Genomic DNA, 12,631 nt, shown 5'->3' on the forward strand with positions numbered 1-12,631 from the left:
TATAGAGTAACCCCAAATTTATCTCCGAAGTGGTCTGTGAGCTCCCTGTGAACCAAAGAATGCTCACATTCAAGAGTATTTTGCATTTAAGTTTTCTCCAAAGAGCACATTCAGTGAGTACAAGAGTACATGCCCTGCAGATACGCAGTGTAGGGTAATGTGTTGCCATGAAAAAGCTGTTACAATGAGTAATGGGTCGTATGACAGCCTGCTATATTACCACAGTGATCTACAGTTATCTGGACTCAATCCTTTGATGGAAAGATTCTGTCTGCACTTGAATCACAAACCATTATATCTACTGAGAACAGTTGTTGCTAATGTTTAGCTAATTGCAGTGTTCATAAGATGTGAGAATTGCTACAGGGGTGTTGTGAGATCATTTTGCATGGGGGCATTGTCATTGATATGGTTCCTACTTGCAGTGAGAGAAGTGTTAGACTGGGATTGACTCTGCCCAGCCAAAGTGCACAGATTTACCAAGGTATCTGGTTTTGTGCTGATCTTAGTGTTTGATAATGTAAAGCCTGCATAGACCTTCTTTCTCATTTTTTGAGAGCGATTTTGGCTCTTCCTACATGCAGGATGTATTTTGTGCATGGTTTTAACTGTATCTTTACATTTACCTTCTGTAACAGACGGTAGTGCTTCACTGCTGTTTGAAAATAACACTTTTGCTTCTCTAGGCACTTGAATATTACTCTAAAACCTGACTAAAGAATTTAATTTTTTTCTGTAATACAATTTATTTGAGAAATGAGCATATCTTCTGAATAACATTAAGGCATAAAGGCTACAGTTTAATGTTCTAATTAATTGATCCTGGGTCTAGGGAAAGGAGTTTGGAGATTTGTCTTTTGTTGCTTTATTTTGCCCAACAAGACTTTTCTGAAAGGTCTGTTTTTCCTTGCTCTCTGTCTTTGTAATTTAGGCAGGGGATTTTGAGACAGTTACAGGCTGACTGGGGAAGTAAGAATCAAAAAGCTGTGTGTCAACAAATTGAGGAAAGGAATCTTAGGCAGTATGTGAGGATAGGTATATCTCTTTCAGAGTTAATTTTGGTGATGGATACATTAGTCTAGATACAAATAACCTCTTTAAAGCTGTTTGCTAGTTGTTGTGTCTTCATTAGAAGTAGACCCAGTTCTGTAGAGATGCTGTGCCCAAATCCATTCTTGTTTTTGTGCAGCTTCAGTGACTTTCTGAGTCTCTTCCAAATGTTACATAGTATGATACCTCCAACTAGGAGGGGGGAAATTGCCTTGTGTAGTTAGTTCTGGTAAAGATACATGAGCAAAACTGAAATGAGCATGTTTAATCTGACATTAATCAGCCTTCATGAAGGCAGAGTAAGTTATGATTTTAAAATGGGCCAGCTAGCCTTAAAATAATAAACAAAACTTTGTCCTAGGAAAGGAGAGGGATTAGTGAGGCCCAGGTTTAAAACCTTCCAACACTTAATCTCAGATATGTTGATCATTTTTGCTAAAAAGATTTTTAAAAAGCTTTCATTTGTAACCATTTCCTTTCTGTGCTCCATTCTGCATTTAGGGAACTTAATACAGCTGACTTTGAAGGCACTGGCAGAAAATGCAGCAGAGCTTTTCTTGCCATGCAACATCTTTTCCCCTGTTCTGCCCACTTAGTTTAATAGCATGTGTATATTTGCTAAGATTTCGTGGTGGATTTTTTTAATTAAAGTACCAACATGTATGTTACTTGAAAATTGTATGTGTATTTGAGAGAAAACCACTGGAATTTTCATATTTCTACCCTGAGACAAAACTGATAGAATACATTAGTAGCTGTGGATTTCTCTGTGGATCTCTCTGCTTTGCCTGTCTTGTCTGATAGTCAAACACAAGCAGAAAACAATGACAACCGTACAGTAAGTTCTTGTTTTATTTTGCAGGTTTGTTTTAAGGTGGAAGTGGATCTCACAGCTTAATGCGAATCAAACAAACAAAGGTGAGTAGAAGTTTTGTGGGGTGGTGTTTTATTTTTTCTTTCCAATTCCTTGGATCCATTAGCATATACTGCTAAACACTCGGGAAGCGTGGTCAGTGAAAATTGTATTGAAACTTGTATCTTGATTACTGTAATTTGTGGATGTAGTGTTACTTCTATGATACCAAAATAGGAACAAAATTCACACACACCCTAATATTTAAGATTATTATGATAGTTACACTTTTCTTCCATAAACTATTACAGTCAAAAAAGCTAACAAAGCATTCTGCTAGCTGTTGACAGCCAAAATTATGAGTACTTAAATTAATTTCATCCTCTGCATATTATCCACCTGGTTTCAAAGTACTGAAAGTATACTTTGCATTGTCAAAGCAACATGTTGAACTTGCACTTATTCTATTAATAAATAACTGTATGAGAGATTTGACCAGCTACCAGAATAGCATTTAACATTTTTAATAATGATATTCTGTTGGGTTGTGTTTTTTTTCCCCTTTCCTGTCCTGAGGAACCCTTTTGGGAGCTATTTGAAAGACAAAGCATATGAAGATTTACTGCTGGTACTCATGAGCTGTAGAATTTAAGTGTCCATTTGCAATTGCAAAGCGTCTGTCTAGGAAAAATTTTCTGCAACTTTGGCACGCCACCCTCCCACCCCTGAAAAAGAATTTAGCTAAGCACAGATTTTGTTTCTGTTCAAGTTATTTGATGTTCTACTTCAGGAATACTTGAAACTATAAAATTAATCTTCTCTCCATTAAATTATGTGAAACATTTAATAAAGAGCTATTCACTTTAATCTGTTTTACCTAGTCTTTCAAGAGCATCTTTAGGTAAAGCCACACAGTTCAGTTAAATTCTCTACTGTGGAGACAGGGCATGATGGACTTGCGTACATAGGCTTCCCTAAAAAACAAAAGCTGGCTTCTCAAGTTTCCTGCTTGCTGTTTGACTAATATGCCTTAACAGAATACACCTGCTTGTGGTGACTTCATATTTTGAAGGAGTGAGAGGGAGATCCCGTTTGCTCATATGAGCTTGTTCTTAATTTCTAATCTCTGATTAATGTGTAGACTTAAACTTTAAAAATGTAGTATGTGCATTTTAAAATAGACATGACCTGCTTTGTATCTTCTGCTTTGCTAAGACTTTTTTAGAGCTACTGCTGTCAACTTTAAAATCCTGATTATAGCAGAAAGCTTTGTGGAGAATTTAAAATAACTCTTCTGTTCAGTGTTGTTCCTTTGTATAATGTGTAACTGATTCAGGACTTCGATTATGAGTTGTCTTCTGAACTATGAACAATTAAAAGTAAGCTATACTTTTAATATAGCTTAGAAGATGTTTAATGCCTTAGCCTGACTTTGCAGGTGTCTAGAATGTGATGCTTTGAGAAAAGGAATAAATGTAACTCTGCAAAAGGAAGTACTTTTCTTTATCCGAGGATGAGTGTAAAACAAGAATGGTGGCTAGGGAGGGGACTTGAATTCACAATAAGATTTACATTGTTCCCTGTGCCTTTTAATGCTTTCAGTACTTAATGCTTACAGTTTATGTTCTGTCTCTTCTTAATTTATGTGTTATCTCATTACTGGTTTAAATACAGAAAATCAGTTGAGAACTCTAATATATAAACACCTCTGTGTTCTTTAAGCATGAAGTCTTCTGAATGAAACTCCGAAGACCTTTAATCTTAATAGTGGTTAGCTGTGTATAACAGAAAAAAGCTGGTCTCTGAGGAGAAAGCCTGTTTTCTTGCATACATAACAAAAGGACAGAAGAATGTGTAAAAGAATATATATAAACAGTGTAATGACGTTTGATCAGTGTTGTTATGGCTTGGAGGAGATCTTGAGGTCCTGACAGTTCTGTGAAAATGACAACTGAATAGTCAGTAAATCAGTGAAAATATTATGCATTATCAGGGAGCAAAACAAAAACCAAATGAAAACAAAAACCAGATCCGGTTATACAAATTTGTGGTGTACCATAGATGCATTGCATTGCATTGCAATGTGTATTGCTTCTTGCGTACTAGGCTAGTGCTGTGAATGAAAAACAACATAGCAGAGCTGAAGAAGGTTCAGAGAAGGGCAGCAAGGATGACTGAAAGACTTAATTTTAAAGAACAACCTGCATTTCCCAGCTGCCTCTGTCTTCTGTCTCCACTCATGAGTGTTGTGGCTGCAGCATCTCGTAGACTTCTAAACAACAAACTTAACTCCCACAACTCAGCGCAGACTTGTCCTTTTGTGTAAGCTTATGTTATTTAAAGCAATAGCTGAAAATGTGATTTAATGATTTTCTCAAACATTGTTCTTGTATTCTTGACCAGAATGCATTTCCTAATTACCCTGATCGTGAGCTTTCCATGTAGGTTTTCTTTGAGTAAAGGATTTGGGGTTTTTGTTCTTCTAACTTCAAATCATTTGCTTTTCTAATGCAAATGTAAAAGGTATGATATCCTGGCTTTCGGAAATAAAAAAAATCTTTGCCAGTTAAGAACACACAGGTATAAGATATTATTAACAAACAGTGAATGTACTTTATTGGGGTAACTGCAGTGTTTGTTCTTAGATTTTCTGACTTCCAGGCTGCATCTTCTGACCTCTGTAGGAGGACCTGTCTTGTTTTTAATATGTGTGAAAGTTAGGAAGAAATAATCTTGGTCTCAGTGTGTTAACTGTATAATGGATCACAATTCTGTGTAACAGGAAACGTTACAGAAGGTAGATGCCTGTGCTGAATTGCCCTGTAGCAGTGTGTAGAGTGAGGTCAGATTTTAAGCATTTGAGACTTGCTTCCAGAAACTGTCCTGAATGTATTTAATATTGCTTTACCTAAAAGCAGAGGATGTAATAAATTAATGGATGGGTTATATACAGAATTCTGCACAGGATAAATCTGAGTATGTGGGATTTGTGTTTCTTTGGCTCAGAAAGGGATCTCATACAATTTCATCTTGTTCATACTATCCTGGTAACATGAAGTAACATGAAGAGTTTTCTGCCATGAAATCACTTATGGTGATGACTTTAAAAAAAAAAAACAAAAAAAAACCAAAAAACAAAAAACAAACCACAAACCAAACAAAACTCAGTTATTAAGGGCGTGACCTTATCTTTTCTTGTAACTTGGAATTAAAAGTTTTGTCTGTTCATCTGGTCATGTATGGGGTTCTATAGCTTTGGGTCTTTTAAAAATTCTCATTTCATATGTTCATTAGTAAGGACAATAACTTCCTCCAAATGGACAGAATTTTGTGTTCTTAATCTAAAAAAGTACAATATGATTTTTTTTGGCCTTACCTTAATGGCACAGTTACGTACACTCTTACTAGCTTTTTAATCCTTGATCAACAAAAAAATACAGAGGATGATGACCACCAGTTTGCTGGTAAGTTTGCTGGTAAGAATAAGTGAATATCACTAATTAATTCATCACACTAAGGTTCTAAATGAAATTACTAAAAGCAGAGCTTTCCTTTCAGGTAGTTTTTTTATAATTGGGAAAGGTAGCATGCTTTAGAAGTTCTAAAGATGTCTCTCTACATTAGCAGGAGAGACAGTCTTAAAATTTATGATACTATTAAAATATGTACAGCAAATAGTTATCAGCCAAAAAAGCATGAGAAATTGCTAGATGTGTTTCAGGTCATGCTGGATGAAAAGAATTACAACTTTATTTAATAGGAAATAAGGTCAGAATTTTTCCAAAGTTGAAAGTTGTGTCATGTTCAAAGATCTGTCTCAATAAAATTGGGTTAAACTGCTTTTAGTGTTGTCTTTAAGGAAGTTATACTGTAAATCCATTATGCAGCATCATGTTGTCGTGCAAGTTTTCATCTACGATCTGTAGGACTGACACATCAAGACTAGTTAATGCAGATAACTAACAATAGAGTTTAATGAGCTTGAGAAATATTCCTGCAAAAACAGTTAAATATACCTGACTTCTAAAAATCCTTCCCAGTCTGGTTGTGATCTTTATGTACTAACAAAAGTACATTGAATAGCTTATCCAAATAACAAGCTGGATGTTTATACCTTAAGAGGTCTTTTTCTTTAGTTACTGAATTTGCCTTTCACTGAAATCTGGGATTATGGTGAAAATAAGACTTCTGCAGCCATGTAGTTGTAATCACTAGGGATTTGTATAAAGCTACGGAAAACAGCTAATTATTAGAGTCAGTTCATTGATACATATTGGATTTGTATTGGAAGAAAGAGGTTTTTGCCCAACTCCTCACAAAAAGGTATCTGAACAAACAGACCACATTGTAGGAAAAATCTTTGTTTTAAATTGAAAGTCAGTTTGGGATTTGGATATGAAAATTATGTAGCTTCTGCTTTGATTCATTTTAAAGGTCTTTGTGTTAGTACACCATTGTTCATATTTGGTGGCTAGGGGAAAATGTTCAGTTCTGTGTTCTACACATAGAGAATAATGAGTTTGGCATACAGAATTTCACCACCACTTGGTGGCAGTACCTGGCTTCAAAAGGACTTGTTTCTGAGCATATAAAGTGACTTTGATTCTGTAAAACTATAGGTTAAGGGGAGTAGATTTGTTTTAAAATTTCTAAAAGTTAGTGATGTGTTTTAGAAATGAAAATACTTTCAATTTAACCTACTGGAAGGATTTGCATTTGTATGTCTCTACGGAAAAATCTAGCTATCATGTCTAATGTGTAATTTAAGAGTATTTCTTGTGTTAATGCTATTCTCAGAAGACATATTTAATGTTCCCCAGTTGAATTATTTTAGAATTCTAGCATTTTACTTCAGTTGAGTAGTGTACTTCAAGTAATTTTAGAACATAAAATTTGCTTTGTGGTAGTGTTCCTCATAATGTTGTCTTTTGCAGTTAAGTGGAAAACTGCCAAAGCTGCTTTTTTCCCTTCTGAAATGTTCTCTGCATTTTCACTTTTTTATGTATTGGTATAAATTTTAGGAAAAGATTCCTCTGCAGATTTTTCTGTCAGCCATGTTAGTAGAGGTCTGTGCCCTTACTCGTAGTTGTTGCCTCTTGGTTGTGCTAATTCTTCAGTGTGTGGCTTGCAGGCTTTTAAACTGAATAACGGAATTGTTGATAAAATGGTAAAGAAGGAACAGGGTACTGGAGGAAGGCAGGACTTACTTAAATTGGTTTTGCTGCCAAAAAAAATCATAATTCCAATGTATAGTACAGTAATTTGACAGCACATGGCTCAATGTTGAGACTACTTTCTCTTCTTTGCAAGCCAAAATCTTCTGCGATGACAGCAGGTCTTTCGTTTTAGTAATATCCCCAATATAAAGGACTGTAGTGGTGAGACTAGAGCCTGGAAGAATGCAGGTACGTCCCTACGCATGTGCTTTTTGTGAAATGCCTCACTTACTGTGGCTGGAGTTGTAACAGCATTCCTGATGGGAGTGGGTTCTATGAGGAGGAAATACTTTTAATGTATTGCCTGAAAAGCCAACACTGAGAATCCAGCATCCTTAGGCTCCTCTGAGGTGTGACATATCAAGAAGGCATGTAAGTAAATTGTGACACAGAAGAGGGATTCATCCCGTGGAGAGTCCTGAATTGTGGAAATACTAGTAGAAAATGAGGTGGGACTTGGGAAATCCATGTTTATAAATTTGAGTGTGATAATACTAGTTTACATAGTGAGTGACAATATTATTTTATTTAGTGAGAGAACTCTGGAAAACAGGAACACTGGAAGAGAGAACGGAGAGGGGCATCAAATCATAGTTTTGCTGTGAATATGTTCTACATATTTTGGGATAGAGAGAACGCACTTTTGCTGTATACCTGATTATTTTTGTGTAATTTTCTTAAACTGTCAGAATGATAAATCTGAAGTTAGTAGTTGGAAACTTTAATTAAAATACTGTTATGCCTATATTGCTGATATTTTGAAATGAAAGGAAAAAGTAGATAGTCTGAACACATGGAGCATTTAAAAAGAGGAATAAAATAAGCCAGAATTGGGATACTGTGTGGCAAAGTGTACTAAAACAAAATTACAGAATAATTGAGGTTGGAAGGGACCTGTGGAGATCTTGTCCAATCCTTTGCTTTAAGCAGGGTCACCTAGAGGAGCTTGCCCAGGACCATGTCTGGACAGCTTTTGAATGTCTCCAAGGATGGAGGCTCCACAACCTCTCTGAGCAACCTGTGCCAGTCACTCTCACATGAAAGCAGGGTAAACTCTTTTTAGATGGAAACTCAAATATTTTAGTTTGTACCCATTGCTTCTTGTCCTGTCACTGAACACCACTGGCAAGAGTCTGACTGTCTTTTTGTACCCTCCCTTCAGATGTTTGTACGTGTTGATGAGATCTTACTGAGCCGTCTCGTTTCTTCTCTTCTTCAGGCTGAACAGCCCTAACTCTATCAACCTTTTCTCATATGAGATGCTCCAGTCTCTTAATTATCTTACAGTGGCCCTTTGCTGGACTGTTGTGGTTTAAGCCGGCAGGCAGCCATATACCACATGGCTGTTCACTCCCTCCCTGTGCCCTGCTGTGAGATGAGGGAGAGAATCGGGTGGGGAGGGGCTAAAATTAGTGGATTGAGATAAAGACAGTTAATGGGACAGAAAATGAAGGGAAAATAATAAATGATAAAAGAACATACAAAATAAGTGATGCACAATGCAATTGCTCACCACCTGCTGACCAATGTCCAGCCAGTTCCTGAGCAGTGGCACCCGGCCAGCTTTCCCCCTAGTTTGTATATTGAGCATGACATCATACGGTATGGAATATCCCTTTGTCCAGTTGGGGTCAGCTGTCCTAGCTGTGTCCCCTTCCAGCCTCTTGTGCCCCACCCCAGCCTCCTCACTGGTAAGGCAGTGTGAGAAGCTGAAAAGTCCTTGACTTAGTCGCTGCTAAGCAGTGTTTATACTAACATCAGTGTGTTATCAATGTTATTCTCATCCTAAATCCAAAACACAGCACTATACCAGCTACTAGGAAGAAAATAAACTCTATCCCAGCCAAAACCAGGACATGAACTCTCCAGTAGCTCCATATTTCTCTTGGATTGGACAGCCCAGAACTGGACATGCTACTTCAGATGTAGCCGTACCAGTGCTGAGTAGAGGGGAAAATCACCTCCTTCAGTGTGCTGGCAACATTCCTAATGCAGACCAGGATACTGTTGTCCTCCTTTGCCACAAGGACACACTGCTGGCTCACGTTCAGCTTGCTGTCCAACAGGACCCCCAGGTGCTTCTCTGCAAAGCTGCTTTCCAGCATGTACTGGTGCATGGGGTTATTCATGGTGCAGGACTTGATATTTGCCTTTGTTGAACTTCATGAGGTCATGCCATTTCTCCAGCCTGTTGAGGTCCATCTGAATGGCAGCACAACCTGCTGGTGTACAGCTACTCCACTCAGTCTTGTATCATCTGCAAACTTGCTGAGGGTACCTTCTGCCCCATCATCCAGGTCATTAATGAAGATGTTGAACAGTGTTGGACCCAGTATTGACCCCAGGATACAGTGCTAGTTACTGGCCACCAACTGCACTTTGTACCGCTGATCACAACCTTTAATTTTTTTGGCAGCTTGATAAAAATACTGACTCAGAAAAAGGATGGGAGCAGGGCTTTTATTTATATACTGTAATGAGGAAAAACTTTTCTTGTTTTGTAATGCTGGTGGTTAATAAACTATTCATTGTATTGTGTCTAGATAAAAGTAATTTTTTGTACCATACTTGAGGCTTAAGAATACATTTGACTGAAAAACACAGGTAATGATGATGAAAGAGATGAAAAGTGTTTTCTCAAACATTTAGTCTCTTTAGAGAGAAGAAAGGTGTGAGCATGTGAGATGGACACAAAGGAAAAGAATTTTATCTATGCATGTAAAAGTATGTAAGGGAACAGTTTTGGAGAGAAATAGTGTGTATTATCACAGAGCATTAAGTCTGTTTTTTTCAGACGTCCATGTCTCTTACTGGAATGCTGCTAGTCATTACCGTGTATGTCTGCATTTAGGAAAATTCAATATTTTGTTCTAGTTCTCATCTTCAGTAGAAACCAATGGCAGTACAATTCAAACTAGCTCATGCTACTAAAAACCCAAACTAGACAAAGAGCTGCAGGAACATGGAGATTTAAGTACTTGGCAGTCTACTATGAACAGGGTTGTGAAGTGCTGGGGGGACTTGTGGAAGCCTGTGGAGTTGCCAGACAATGTGTGACTGTTCCTAAGTTACCAGATTCAAAGTTGTTTTTTCATACTGGCTAGTGAAATAATACTCTAGCAATGAAACCATCTTAAACTGCTGCATTAGCATTTACAACTAGAAGAGTATTTTTTTAAAGTCATACATCTGATTCTTGTGACACTTAAATTGTATTGTCATTTATTTTATTGATTTCAGTATTGAATTTTAGCATGATGCACCCTATTGTGACAAACTGTTTTTTTTTTTCCCCAAGCAAATCAATATTCAAGGAATAAAATAGAGAATGGTTGGTGGCAGTAACGGTATTCTTATCTATGATTTCTGAATTGTAAGATGGTCGTTCTTCAGTTGTGCACTGTTTTCTTTCACATGTGAGATGTTAAAATAAAGCTTTTAAACATTTTAAACCAGAAATCAAGTTTCTTAAATGTTTACATTTTTAAGGAAACTTTTGTTTTTCTTACTACCTGGCACACAGCTTTTGAATAACTTGTTTCATTAGAAACAAAGTTTCAGGTAAATAAGCTTTCTAAAAAAGTGTGCTTCACATTTGTTCCTGAGTATAATCGTACTGAGAAGACAGGCTGCTTTTGTGTGATAACTCCTCTGTAATTCAGAGTTTCTCTTTGGTCAATTTTTTCCACAGAGATACGACAACTTTCAATAGTATAACAAAAAGTGATGCTGTGAGTGGCAATAATTTTGTATTTCTTTATTTAGGCATATACCTTCTAAGTGCTGTATCAGTAATTTTTCTTGCTGCTTTAAATATTGTTTTTAATACGGGAGTCTGATTAGCTATGAGAGTTCCAGTGTGTGTGTTTGTTCATGTGAACAGCTACGGATCTGAATTGAAGATAACTAGTTTTCAGTGGAACTCCTCAGACTGTAGTTATATTAATAACCATGTACTTGTATGTAAAATAGGTGTGGGAGGGCAGTATTCATAGTGGTGTGCATATTAAACAAGCTGTCTTTTCACTACAGAAGTTTAAAAAAAGATCCAGAAATGTTCAGGTGAATTCATAGGTTTCAAAGCTAAGTAAGGCAGTCTACAAATAGTGCCTCTGCTGTTTGCAACAAGTTAATTTGCAAACAGGTAGGAGCTGGAGGAAGGCAGGATGAGTCACTGACTTGTCCTCTAGTTGTCCGGCTTTGTGGTTCAATTTCCATCTGAAGGCTAGGTGGATCTGGATAGCTTTTTAAGAAGAGATAAAGTGGAAAATGAGTACTAAGTATTGTTCTAATGATCAGAGTCTCGTGATTCTATTGACTTTGGGTATTCATATTGCTAGATAACACCCAAAACTTGGGAGGTGTGAACTGCATGCATTATTGTATGGAAGAGGCAAAAATATTTTCTAGCTATCTTCTAAATAACTTTTTTTCTTCTCAAGACGTGGCTGGTTTATGCTAATACACTACTAGTTCCTCTGTTACTCTGCAGAAGCCTTCATTTTCCAAAGGTTCTTAAACACTTCACTTTTGATGGAAGCCCCATGCTTGACTTTTGCTGTGATTAAGTTAAAGTAATAGACTGTGTAATGGGGCAAAATGGAAGGAGATGCCTCTTCAGTCCTGTGCCATGATGTACTTAAGCGCTCTCTGGTCTGTTGTTTGCCGCCTAAAAATCTGTGACTTTGGTTCCGTCATCTTTAATATAATCTGGCATTGAGAAAGCATTGTTACAGGAATGCTTGAGGATAAAATTATAGGTTCTTTTAGTTTTTTCTATTTACATAATGAAGTCTTGAAGAAAAATCTAAATGAGAACAGTGCAGACCTGGAACACCTTTCCTATTTCTTGAATATTTGAATAAGAGTGTCCTGGTTATTCACAAATCTGCTTAAAGAACTTACGAGGAGTGACTTAGCACAGGATAAGTGTATTTTTGCCTTCTTTGCAGCACTGCTGAAAGACTTTATATTCCTTCAGTTACTTTAACTAGGCAGAGTAAATTCAATCCGTTTAGGAGATGGCCTCTAAGCTTTTATGCCACTTAAGTGTCACTGTGTACTTTTAGCTCATTGGCTTATATTTATGAATTTAATGAGAAACTTGCTATCAAAACATACAAAAGCACTTAATTCTTCTCACAAACTCAACCAAATTCTTCCATCTTAATTTTTCATCTCCAGTGTTGTCACCGAAATCGGGAATAAACCTCGTAACACCAATGTAGTGTTAAAAGGCAGGCATTCTTTATTCACAGCGCCGGGAACACGGAGGATAGCTCCTCCTAAATGGTGTTCCTCGATCAGTTCAAAAATCAAACATTTATAGGCAAGATTAATACATATTCATCAAGTGTCCATACAATGATTGATTAAATATTCCTCACCTCACATGTAAATGATGACGCATGCTCACTATAATTTCTTGAGATTTTACTTCCTTAATCTTTTGAGTCGGAGGGTTTCTTGAGTGGGTGGTCTCTGAGTCGGTGGTCACGATCTCTCCCTGCCG

At 37.0% G+C, this 12,631-nt stretch overlaps 1 protein-coding gene across 2 annotated transcripts in view; it reads left to right on the forward strand.

Annotated features, from left to right (window-relative positions):
* The first annotated feature begins 1,912 nt into the window (after positions 1-1,912).
* The window catches only part of ZNF644 (zinc finger protein 644), a 32,323-nt gene continuing 21,604 nt past the window's right edge, over positions 1,913-12,631 (forward strand). For both annotated transcript variants that reach the window (XM_010290321.1, XM_010290322.1), the window contains exon 1: positions 1,913-1,968. The gene's annotated coding sequence lies outside the window, so the exon portion shown is untranslated. The remainder of the gene's footprint in view (positions 1,969-12,631) is intronic.

This window comes from Phaethon lepturus, unplaced genomic scaffold (assembly GCF_000687285.1).
Source record: "Phaethon lepturus isolate BGI_N335 unplaced genomic scaffold, ASM68728v1 scaffold5677, whole genome shotgun sequence".
Lineage (NCBI taxonomy): Eukaryota > Metazoa > Chordata > Aves > Phaethontiformes > Phaethontidae > Phaethon > Phaethon lepturus.